A 13,798-nucleotide genomic window follows, 5' to 3' on the forward strand; every position below is an offset into this window, starting at 1 on the left:
TATGTAAATTAAAGGGATCCAATCATTCAATCACAATTTGTTCTCATTAACACGTCAGAATAGCCTTAAGAAAGGCTATTCTTCTCCTACCTTTCGTTGTCTTCTCCGCACCACCGTTCGCTTGAAAATCTGTTTTTTGTCGGTATTTAAATGAGTTCTCTTGCAGCATTGGGGGCGGGCTCCAGCGCTCAAACATTCCCCAATGTTGCCAGAGAACTCTCCAGCACCGCCTCCATCTTTTTCTGGAACGAGGTCTTCACCTTGTCTTCTTCTGGCGGTGGTTTGTAACTTCTAGGCCTCGGGCCTAGTGCATGCCCGCCGGCTGTAAGAAAATGGCCGCTTACCATAACGACAAGTGAACAGCAGCGCGGAGAAGACAACAAAAGGTAGGAGAAGAATAGTCTTTCTTAAGGCTATTCCGACGTGTTAATGAGAAAAAATTGTGATTGAGTGATAGGATCCCTTTAAAGAAGGAGAAGAGGAGAGGAGGGGGATGCTTCTGCAGTTTCTTTCCCTTTGTGTCTGTGAGGCTGAATGCTGTGATGTAGGAGGTGTGTGTGGGTCCTTGAGCAACATAGCCTATGTCTTAGTCCCACCCTCTGCTTTTTGGGGAGAGATCAGTAAGTGCAGATTTCACTTTCACTTGCCACTCATAGCCCCTGCCCTTTCCCTGCTCTGAAGAGGATAGGAAAATACTGCTGGTTTTAACAGAAGAGATTGGACCTAGTGGACAGAGTACAACAGCAACTGGGGGGCAGAACATGGAAGAAAACCTGGAGAGAGATGTACATATGCACAATAGACAAACTTATCCTTTACACACACACATCATATTTATGAACACATTCCGCACACATATGTACATTCCATATAAATACACATTACATACACATAAATCACAAATACACATTACACACATGCACATTCCGCAAAGCCTACATACGCATTCCACTCACATAAATCACAAATACACATTACACACATATACAGATCATATACGCATAAAGTACAAATACACATTACACCAATATGCACATTTCACATAAATACACATTACATAAACATAAATCACATATACACATTCCGCACACATGCATATATGTACAGTACATATACATATTACATACTTATAAATCACAAATACACATTACACATACATATGCACATTACACACAAATACACATTACATACTTATAAATCACAAATACACATTACACATACATATGCACATTACACACATATACACATTACATACTTATAAATCACAAATACACATTACACACATGCACATTCCACCGAGCCTATATATACATTCCGCACACATAAATCACATATACATATTACACACATGCACAGTAGATACATTTACACATTACACAAACATATGCATTTCATCCACATTAACTCATTACATGCACACATTTGGACCTTTGACATGAATCTTGAAGTAGTAGCCATTACTCCTCTGTCCTATGCCATAACAGGGGGTAAAGCCATAATAAATGAGCTGATGGAGGGCAGAGGACAGAAGAAAGCAAAGAACAGGAGACAGCAAATCTGTGAACAAAGGGGAGGGCACCTGGGGGAACAGACAAGAGCAACTGGGGGAAAAAATAGAAAAGAACACTTGGGGGAGAAGAAGGGTGCCAGGAGGATAGGAGAGAGCAGTTAGGTAGCAGGGGGGACCATTGTATCTTCTTCCTGTACTGCTCTTCCTGTACTCCTTTCTGTTCCACTCTGCAGACTGCTCCCCCCTCCTGTCAGTACTAACTCCACAACTCCACCCCTTAGCTTTGAGTGACAGGGCTTTGGAGATGCTCAATAAACAGTACGTTGAGCACTTTCATTTAAGGGACCGCCCCCAATGCACTTGACAGTGGCCTCCCAGAGGATCAAAGTCTAATTTTAAACCTGATATTTTATTAAGAGCATGGCCTAGCTCTGACAACAGTTTTACAAGTTCACATTCCCTTTAAACCTCTACTAAAACCCATGCTATACTGTAAAATTGAGCATGCGAGGCCAATCGGTCCATCCTGGTGTGGTCTGGTATAAGAGGTGAAATGAGCTGTCCTCTAGGATCTGACCAGTCAAGAACCCATTTCCTTTATCATACAACCCCTAGAATTTCCCGCAGTTAAAAGCCGAGCCTCTGCCCCCTTGTTAAGTTCTGATACCGTTATATCAAACGTCCGGATTTTCTTTTCATCTCCGGAATCCTCTGAGATGCAAAAACTGAGAGGCGTAAGTCAGGCAAACAAGTGGATTTAAAGGGCTTTGAGAACTAATATCTGAAGCTCACAGATTCTTCTTTTTTTCCTTGTACAGCAGCTTTAAGCTTTCTCAAGCCTGCCCCCGAAGACCTGTGAATAATTAATTTATCATTTAGAAATGTGGAAGGTTTGATGCTGTCAAAGGAGTTCTCCTTTTATCTCCTGGTATCTTCATCTCGGGGTCTGCAGAGATGGAGACTAGAGCTGATCTGCACAAAGCTATCGGCATGATTAAGTGTAGGTTGCGTATAACGATAGCTCAGGGAGCAGCGCTCTGGGTGAACATTGACTTGACCGCGGGAGAGACGGTTCTCACAGTTTTTTTTATTGAGGATCAGTCTCTTGATTTAAGAACTCGAGCTAAATAGATATTATATCTTTTTTGCATAAGTGAATAAAAGCAGTGTAGACATATTATTATTACGTATCCAGCACAATTCTGTGAACTTATGGATGGATTTTATTTCACCTGTCAAACAAAAGGGGGGGGGGGGGGATCTGACCTCGGTGACCTCCATTGTTTTTGACAATGGATTCAGTTGTTGTACCCATTCAGTGTCAGATTATTCTGGGGGCCCATCCTCCAACAACCACTAGGAAATGGACCATTGTACCCTTTAAATTTGGGTATCTTCTACTGGCTCACTGTTGTGTTACAGCCCCTGGAGGATCCTCTGGTATTCTGGTGGACCAGTCTGACACTGTTTCCATTATGAAGAGGGGCAATGTATACTTGTCCTGTTACCCAATCAAGCCTTGGCCATGTGTTTAAAGGGATTTTCCCATGAACAAAACATTATCTAAATTTCTAGACAATTAAAATTTAACAATTTTTGGAAATATAAATCATTTTAAGTTTTTAGAGTTTTAAAGATTTTCTGTAACCATCTTATTGGTGATGTCTTGATCGGTTGGCTGGGTGTATTTGTAGAACATAGAATATAGCAGCACAAGTCAATCAGCTGCATCTATGGCCAGCAGGATATCAAAAAGGTTAAATCTCAAGAGACAACAAGGCTTCTTCACTGTAAGGACTGTGAATCTGTGAAATAGCCTACCCAGGAGCTGGTCACAGCTTCAAAAAAGGATTAGATGCCTTTTTAAAGCAAAATAGCATTGATGGTTATGGAAATATATAGAATGTCATGATGTTTATCATCCCCAGTATAGACTTGATAGATTAGCTATGTTACCTGTTGGTGCCCAGTGCATAACTAGTAACAGCCAGTTGACCTCAGATAAGTAATACTGGTAGGCCAAACCTGCTGGGGATCAGATGGGTAGTCCGGGCCATCTGTTCCAACCCAGGACTGTCTACCTGACAGTATAGAACTAACAGAACTGAAACTAGCAGAAGGAAATAGTGACATGGATGAAGATACATGTCCATCAAACCTAACCTATAACCTTAGTGTTAGTCCCGAGGCTGATTCTAGTTGTCCCATGTCAGGGGCGTGCAAATGTTGGGGGCTAGAGAAAAAAATTTCAACTGCATCAGTATCAGTAGAGCAGCGCCTATTGAAGGAGGTAAAGATTTGGAGAGGGTGGAAGTGGTGAAAGGTTCTCTCTTATTTTCAGGTTTTAGTTGAAGACGTGATTCACAGTGGACTGGGTTGTGCCTTCAAATTTCTGGTCTCCCGGTTTTCCTTTTTCCAGAAATTATAGAGATTATAGTCTCAGATTCTGCCTTCATTATATGACATGGCTGCAATGGAACATCCCATAATAGGGGAAGTATAAGCCCCTTTACCTCAATGTATAAAACCATGATGAAACAAAACTATGTCTTTAATCCATCCAGATGACACCACAATCCAGTTTCAAGTAACCAAAGACTTTTGGTTCAGTGAAGCAGAGATTTGGATGCTTGACAGAAAACGAAAAACCTCTCCATAGCTTTATAGTTTACTTTTTTAACAGTTCAGTCCCTAGATTGTTCATGAATAACATGGTCTTTACTGCTTCTGTCTGAAGATTTTGGAATAGGTCACATAAAAACAAGTGTAAGCTCACCTATGGTGGTATTCCTATAGCTGATAAATGCTGTGCAAGTATCTGCTGGGCGTGGACAAGCCAGGGATGTGTCTTGGAATTACCTTGTAATCCCCCCAATTCAACTTTATTGAAGGGTTTGGTATTATTTCATTTTATTTTTGTTATTTTTTCAAGAGCCATTTAACACTCACACCTGCATCCTGAACATGGCAGAGAACAGCGTATGCACAGTAAGTACCTTGTATGTATGCAGCATACAGAATGCGCAGGAGTTTTGGTAGCACTTATAATCACATAAACTAACACTGGACCCTCAGTCAAATTGGAAGAAGACCCTTGTCAGCACTGCATGAGGTTGGATTAAAGGATGGATTAAAGCATAACAGTAATAAAGTTTACAATTATAAAATTAAAAAAAAGAAAAAGCATTTTCACCAGTCCCTGGACCTCTGTTGTCTTGAGCAAATAGTATTGAGATTTGTATTGAAATTGTATTGAAATTTGTCATACCCCAAATCAACCACCCCACCCCCCCATACCCACCACTCACACTCCCGACCCCAATTCTTCCCCCCCCCCCCCCCACTTTACTAGCTTTGGCAATGCCAAATATCTATTCGGACGTGCCAATGAAGCTTGTTTGATTTGATTTGATTTGATTTGTATTCGTCGAATACCTCGCTCCCATAGGAATGCGTGTTAGCAGCCATCAAATATTAACTGCGCTTAACCCCATGGTGTTCGGCCACATACACGCATTCCTATGGGAGCAAGGTATTTGACGAATAGTTTCGAATAGTATTCGCTCAACACTATTGTCCTCCACCTGTGCCCCTTCCATCTCATGCCAGAGCCTATTGTTGAAAGTAATGAACTTTATGTAAAATATAATTTCACTCAGGTGGCCCTAACCTATCTATCTGTGGGCCTGGGTTGATATGTTGGGGCCTAATAACAAATCCCCTTGAAGCTTAGGCACCATGTTGCAGCGTTTTCTGTTACAGATTTTGCTGCGTTTTTGAGTCAGGCATGGATTGAGCAGAAGGCAAATGTCTAAGAGCTTCCTTTATGTTTTCCATTTCTTTTTAATCTACTTCTGAATTTGGTAAAAACAAAATACAGCAAAATCTGCAACAAAAACACTGCTATACGAGTACTATAAACGCTGCCATACTAGTACTATAAACGCCGCAATACTAGTACTATAAACGCTGCTATACTAGTACTATAAATGCTGCTATACTAGTACTATAAATGCTGCTATACGAGTACTATAAACGCCGCAATACTAGTACTATAAACGCTGCTATACTAGTACTAAAAATGCTGCTATACTAGTACTATAAACGCTGCTATACTAGTAGTATAAATGCTGCTATACTAGTACTAAAAATGCTGCTATACTAGTACTATAAACGCTGCTATACTAGTAGTATAAATGCTGCTATACTAGTACTATAAATGCTGCCATACTAGTACTATAAATGCCGCAATACTAGTACTATAAACGCTGCAATACTAGTACTATAAATGCTGCTATACTAGTACTAAAAATGCTGCTATACTAGTACTATAAATGCTGCCATACTAGTACTATAAATGCTGCTATACTAGTACTATAAACGCTGCAATACTAGTACTATAAATGCTGCTATACTAGTACTAAAAATGCTGCTATACTAGTACTATAAACGCTGCAATACTAGTACTATAAACGCTGCAATACTAGTACTATAAATGCTGCTATGCTAGTACTAAAAATGCTGCTATACTAGTAATATAAACGCTGCAATACTAGTACTATAAATGCTGCCATACTAGTACTATAAGTGCTGCTATACTAGTACTATAAATGCTGCTATGCTAGTACTAAAAATGCTGCCATACTAGTACTATAAACGCTGCAATACTAGTACTATAAATGCTGCTATACTAGTACTAAAAATGCTGCTATACTAGTACTATAAACGCTGCTATACTAGTACTATAAATGCTGCTATACTAGTACTATAAACGCTGCAATACTAGTACTATAAATGCTGCTATACTAGTACTATAAATGCTGCCATACTAGTACTATAAATGCTGCCATACTAGTACTATAAGTGCTGCTATACTAGTACTATAAATGCTGCTATGCTAGTACTAAAAATGCTGCCATACTAGTACTATAAATGCTGCCATACTAGTACTATAAATGCTGCCATACTAATACTATAAACGCTGCTATACTACCACAATAAAAGCTTCTATACTAATACTATAAATGCTCCCATACTAGTACTATAAATGCTGCTATACTAGTACTATAAATGCTGCCATACTAGTACTATAAATGCTGCTATACTAGTACTATAAATGCTGCTATACTAGTACTATAAATGCTGCTATACTAGTACTATAAATGCTGCTATACTAGTACTATAAATGCTGCTATACTAGTACTATAAATGCTGCTATATTAGTACTATAAATGCTGCTATACTAGTACTATAAATGCTGCTATACTAGTACTATAAACGCTGCTATACTAGTACTATAAATGCTGCCATACTAGTACTATAAATGCTGCCATACTAGTACTATAAATGCTGCTATACTAGTACTATAAATGCTGCTATATTAGTACTATAAATGCTGCTATACTAGTACTATAAATGCTGCTATACTAGTACTATAAACGCTGCTATTCTAGTACTATAAATGCTGCTATACTAATACTATAAATGCTGACATACTAGTACTATAAACGCTGCCATACTAGTACTATAAACGCTGCAATACTAGTACTATAAATGCTGCTATACTAGTACTATAAATGCTGCTATACTAGTACTATAAACGCTGCAATACTAGTACTAAAAATGCTGCTATACTAGTACTATAAATGCTGCTATACTAGTACTATAAATGCTGCCATACTAGTACTATAAATGCTGCCATACTAGTACTATAAGTGCTGCTATTCTAGTACTATAAACGCTGTCATTCTAGTACTATAAACGCTGCTATACTAGTACTGTAAATGCTGCCATACTAGTACTATAAACGCTACTATACTAGTACTATAAATGCCGCCATACTAGTACTATAAACGTTGCCATACTAGTACTATAAACGTTGCCATACTAGTACTATAAACGCTGCTATACTAGTACTATAAACGCTGCTATACTAGTACTATAAATGCTGTTATACTAGTACTATAAATGCTGCTATACTATAAACGCTGCTATACTAGTACTATAAACGCTGCCATACTAGTATTATAGATGCTGCTATACTAGTACTATAAACACTGCAATACTAGTACTATAAGTGTTGCTATACTAGTACTATAAATGCTGCTATACTAGTACTATAAATGCTACCATTCTAGTACTATAAACGCTGCTATACTAGTACTATAAATGCTGCCATACTAGTACTATAAACGCTACTATACTAGTACTATAAATGCCACCATACTAGTACTATAAACGTTGCCATACTAGTACTATAAACGCTGCTATACTAGTACTAGAAATGCTGTTATACTAGTACTATAAATGCTGCTATACTATAAACGCTGCTATACTAGTACTATAAATGCTGCCATACTAGTACTATAAACGCTACTATACTAGTACTATAAATTCCGCCATACTAGTACTATAAACGTTGCCATACTAGTACTATAAACGCTGCCATACTAGTACTATAAACGCTACTATACTAGTACTATAAATGCTGCTATACTATAAACGCTGCTATACTAGTACTATAAACGCTGCCATACTAGTATTATAGATGCTGCCATACTAGTATTATAAACGCTACCATACTAGTACTATAAATGCTGCCATACTAGTACTATAAACACTGCTATACTTGTACTATAAATGCTGCCATACTAGTAGTATAAATGCTGCTATACTATAAACGCTGCTATACTAGTACTATAAACGCTGCCATACTAGTACTATAAATGCTGCTATACTAGTACTATAAACGCTGCAATACTAGTACTATAAATGCTGCCATACTAGTACTATAAACACTGCTATACTAGTACTATAAATGCTGCCATACTAGTACTATAAATGCTGCCATACTAGTACTATAAACGCTGCTATACTAGTACTATAAATGCTGCCATACTAGTACTATAAATGCTGCCATACTAGTACTATAAATGCTGCTATACTAATACTATAAATGCTGCCATATTGTAGGTATGTTCGCACTTGTTTTCATGCGGCCTTTCCCACATTGTTTGTGCTTTATTACCATGAAATGTGCTGATGTCTCCCTTTAAATCCCCCACTAGTGACATTCTCTGAGTCAAAATCCAAAACAATATCTGTCAAATAATAAGGAACACGTACATATAACAATTCACTCTGCAAACAGGGGAATGGAAGACAATGTAATAATAAGATATAGCGTGCGAGCCCCTAATTTCGGTGTTAATGTCACTCTCTGGACACGCATTTCACACAAGTTAGATTGTCAACTCTCACCGGGTCTTTTATCTTCTTTAATTTTCCTACGCCTCAGGCATCGCAATTAAATTGTAATTAAGCCCCACGGGGCATGAAATAATGGTGTCTGCAGAATTATGCGCACTGCGCCGAGCACTTTGACAGGACCATCCGAGAAGTGCGCCTTATTGTATAAATATAGGCTTGTGGTTATTAATTGTTCCAAACAGAATCACACGGAACGCTTAAGCGGGTTTTGTGACGATGACAGGAAGATTATATATGTGACATAATATTTATATACTGTCCTATATCAATATGACCCATGACACGTAGTGTAGACCACCCAATATGGTATTGAAAACGCTACCAAACCTGGAGAAGTTTCCAATATCAAAGTATAGGTGCCCATATACCTTATATAGCTGCCAAATGCCCATTCAGTTGACATGTAATCCTCCCAACTCCAGCATACATATACAGTACATGCTTGTTCTAGCCAAGAGTACATGTGCTGTAAATGAGGAGTGCAGAGTAAGGGTCCAGTCACACGGAGGAAAATAGTGAGGAATTTGGTGTGGAATTTTCCACGCTGAAAATAAACCTCCCATTGATTTCAATGGGTTCTACAAGATTTTTTTTTTCCCACTAGCAGAATTTTCCACTAACGGAAAATTCCACTAGTGGGGAAAAAAAAGCTAGCAGAACCCATTGAAATCAATGGGAGGCTTTTTTTTCAGCGTGGAAAATTCCTCACCAAAATCCTCACCATTTTCCTGTGTGAATGGAGTCCAGTCCTCAAGCTCAGGGAAGGGGCTGACAGACAACCAAAACACCCCCTCGCCTTCCCCAGCAAGCAGCAACTACTGCACCCAAAAACAATTTTAATTTTTGAAATTTTCCAGTAGCTGCTGCATTTCCCCCCCCCCCCCCTCCCCCTCGGCTTATACTTGAGTCAATAAGTTTTCCCAGTTTTTGTGGTAAATTTAGGGTCCTCAGCATATATTCAGGTTGGCTTATACTCGAGTATATACGGTAACTGAAATCGGAGAGATGCAGATCTTTTTCTAGGTATGTGCTCTACTCATCATGTCTTTTTGAGTCCAAAGACTACGGATCGTGCAACCCGAAGATTATACATATATACAGTGAGCTCCAGAAACTTTCTTTTCTACATTTTCAGAAGGGGATTGTGGTCTATTACATGGTAAATTTTGGATGGGGGCCCTGAGAATCTTTTCATCTGGTGGGCCCAATGAACCTCTGTCCATATTGGCCATGTGCATGGACCCACAGCACAGCCATAGAAGAGGTTCTTTGGACCCACAGAGATGTTTTCCTGGGAGATGTTATCATCCCTTCACGAGGTGATTCACGAATGACAAGTTGCAGAAAAAGTGGGAGAGGCTTTTGAAAAAGAGCACAGTTACATATACACACAAACCCCTATATAATAATATTAGACCCCAGATTGTTAGTGGTTAATTAAAATAAACAATTTCACCATTTCTATTTACTCTCTATTTACATTTAGTGATCATTTTTGGTGACACTGAAAATATATACGGTATATATATATATATATATATATATATATATATATATATATATATTGTCAGGGTCTGGGGTTGCTAGGTGGGGTGGCATAGACACACGAGTCCAGTTTCTTTAGTCCAAAACAAAGGTAGAGTTTATTTTCACTCAAAAATATAGTGCAGCAACAACAGGAAACAATACAAAAATAAATACCTGCCCGGCTAGGCTCTAACTGAACATAGAATAGGTTACCTCACCTAGAATAACAGAAATCAACAGCCAGTAGAATCATTCAGGACACAGCTCCAAAAATATGACCTCTCTGTTGCTCTCCAGCCAAACTCTGCCAAAGTGTTACTTCTGGAACTGGCTTCTTAAGCCTTCTTGACGATGAGACTCTCTGCAGCTGAGTCGCTGCCGGAACATCTCCATAGTGTGGACTGGAGGGGGGTGGAATGACAGGTCCCACTACCAACCTACCTGTCATTCCTAAAAATCCAGCCCAGTACCGAGCATTTACCAAAATGCTCTGCAGACGAAAGTTGTCTACTGAGAACAAACATTCCTGGAGTTCTCATCTCACCCACCTGAGTGGGTAAGATGTACACCCCCTCCATTACCTGACCAGCCATCGGCGTACGAGATATATATATATATATATATCTATATATATAGATATATATATCCTATTAATTAATTAATTAATTAATTAATTAATATTAAAAATGTGAAAGTTTGTGAGTTTGGATGTTTGTGGGTTTGTGTGTTTGGATGTTTGGATGTTTGTTCCTCAATCACGCAAAACCCGCTCGACCGATTTGGCTGAAATTTTCCACAAACATAGTCACTACACTCGATTGCGCAATAGGCTACTGTTCGTCACAACAGCGCACATACGTTTGTGCCAGGACCCCCACAAAACCCAAACTCACACCACCATCTCTGCAATCTCACACACTTTGGACCATAGCAAGCCACAAAATTCATATTGCCCTCTACAGCCTCGCCCCTAACCCCACACAATCTCATATACATATACTTTACCACTTTGCCCCTCCCCTTAACGATACTCCAGGAGGCTCTCTTTAACGCTCTGGAGCAGCCATGTTTGCCGACCCCCACCGCTCTGACAATCCGCGACACCGCCCACCCATGTCAATACCCCTAGGAAGTCTAATAAATGCAAAAAAAAAGTTAAAAAAAAAAGTAAAAAAAATATAAAAACAAATAAAAAGGATTAAAAATTCAAATCACCCCCCTTTCCCTAGAACACATATAAAAGTAGTTAAAAACTGTGAAACACATACATGTTAGGTATCCCCGCGTCCGAAATCGCCTGCTCTACAAAGCTATACAAATATTTTTCCTGTTCGGTAAACGCCATAGCGGGAAAAATGGTCAAAAGGGCCAAACCGCCGTTTTTTCACTCTTTTGATTCTGATAAAAATTTGAATAAAAAGTGATCAAAGCAATAACATTTCCCGAAAATGGTAGAACTAAAAAGTACACCCAACCCCGCAAAAAAAGACGCCCTATACACCCCCGTACACGGACGTATAAAAAAATTACGGCTGTCGGAATATGACGACTTTTCAAAAATAAATGTTTGAACATAGTTTTGGATTTTTTTAAGGGGTCAACATGTAAATAAAACCATATAAATTTGGTATCCCCGGAATCGTAACAAAACACAGAATACAGGGGACATGTCATTTTGGTTGCACAGTGAACGCCGTAAAACCAAAGCCCCTAAGAAAGTCGCAGAAATGCATTTTTTTTGTCAAATCCACCCCATTCAGAATTTTTTCCCTGCTTCCCAGTACATTATATAGAATAATTAATGGTGGCATCATGAAGAAAAATTTGTCCCAAGAAAAATTAAGACCTCATATGACTCTGGGAGCGGAGAAATAAAAAAGTTATGGGGTTTAGAAGGAGGGGAGTCAAAAATGAAAAACCAAAATCAAAAAATGCCATCGACGGGAAGGGGTTAACTTCAAATACCTCTGTCCCAAAGTCACTATGTAAAGTTTCTCACAACACCGTATATATAGCAGCTCAAATACAAATTAACTTCAACACAAAAGTCTCACGTATTCTCTGAATTACAGCAAAAACAAGATACAAAGTTACATTTCATATCCCATACCTTCTACACACTACGAAAACCTTACCCACACCTGTATATACCCACTTCTACAATCACCGCAGACGAAGTCGCAGGTACCAGCTAGTATATATATATATATATATATATATATATATATATATATTATTATTAACATATTCTTGTACCAATCATTTGCCTTGCCCGCATTTGTCTGATATTCAGAGAAATCTCTCTGTATTCCAGTACATGGTTGGAAAATACAGTATATTAGGTATAGAATACAGTGGCATATGGAGACCTCTCTATATACAATATATTATGTATGGCCAGGACAATACTATTGCAGCTAACCAGTGGGGTAACTGCTTTTCATACTCCACTTCCTGGGTTCAAATCCCGGCTCACACCAAATGAAAAAAAATGAATAAAGCTACATAGGGGCCGACATAAATATTCACTGAAGTGACGTCACAGGGAAGTGAATGCTTGTGAGCTGGCAGCCGAGTGAAAGTTACTATTTGGTGAATTGACATGTCCAGACCCACCAGATAAAATAATTCTGGGGACAGACCCTCCAACAATGGAATGTGATATCTCTGATAAGTCTTTATGGGGCAGATGGTCCTTTGAGTCCCCTCAGTTCACCTCCATAACTACGTTCCTGGTCCTACTTTCATGGACATTTGCACCTACAATATAACAAAGCATGCAACAGATAAAGTGACTCCCAGAGTTAATGGACAGATGACAGAGACGCAGGTATTCATGGGAATGTTTAATCCTTTGCTTGGTCTTTGCTGACTGTACAGAGTTCAGTAAATCTATGTCTGCTCCACCAGCAGAAAAGCTGCTAGTAATTTACTAGAGACGTAAAGACAAGCAGATGGATGGCAATAATGAGATCCACTATCTGCCCCCAGCAGGGAAGGAAGATGTTAGATACAAACTGGCAGATTATGTTACCTATTACCACGCTGCGCCTTGGAAATCATTAGGCTATGAAGAGGTGAGAGTAATATATAGGAATCTAAGAGCTCCGACCTGAACAATTTATAAGAAACCTGCTTACTGATTACAATTTACTCTACCTCCTCCTATCTATGGAGCTGGCCTGGGCAAAATAAGCTACGGACTGAAGCGGATCTATGGATTTTCAATATACACAATATATACTTTATTATGTACTAAAGATATACTGTATATACAGTATATCCTACTAATATTATAATGTGAAAATTTGGATGTTTGTGTGTTTGTTCCTCAATCACGCAAAAATGGCTGAACGGATTTGAATGAAATTCAGCACACAGATAGATTGTAACTTCGATTAAAATATAGGCTACTTTTTATCCTGGTAAATGACATGGCTTCGCGACTGATATGAATTTTTGTTGACATACTATATTACACTGCTCTTATCT

The sequence above is a fragment of the Leptodactylus fuscus genome, chromosome 5 (genome assembly GCF_031893055.1).
Source record: "Leptodactylus fuscus isolate aLepFus1 chromosome 5, aLepFus1.hap2, whole genome shotgun sequence".
Taxonomy (NCBI): domain Eukaryota; kingdom Metazoa; phylum Chordata; class Amphibia; order Anura; family Leptodactylidae; genus Leptodactylus; species Leptodactylus fuscus.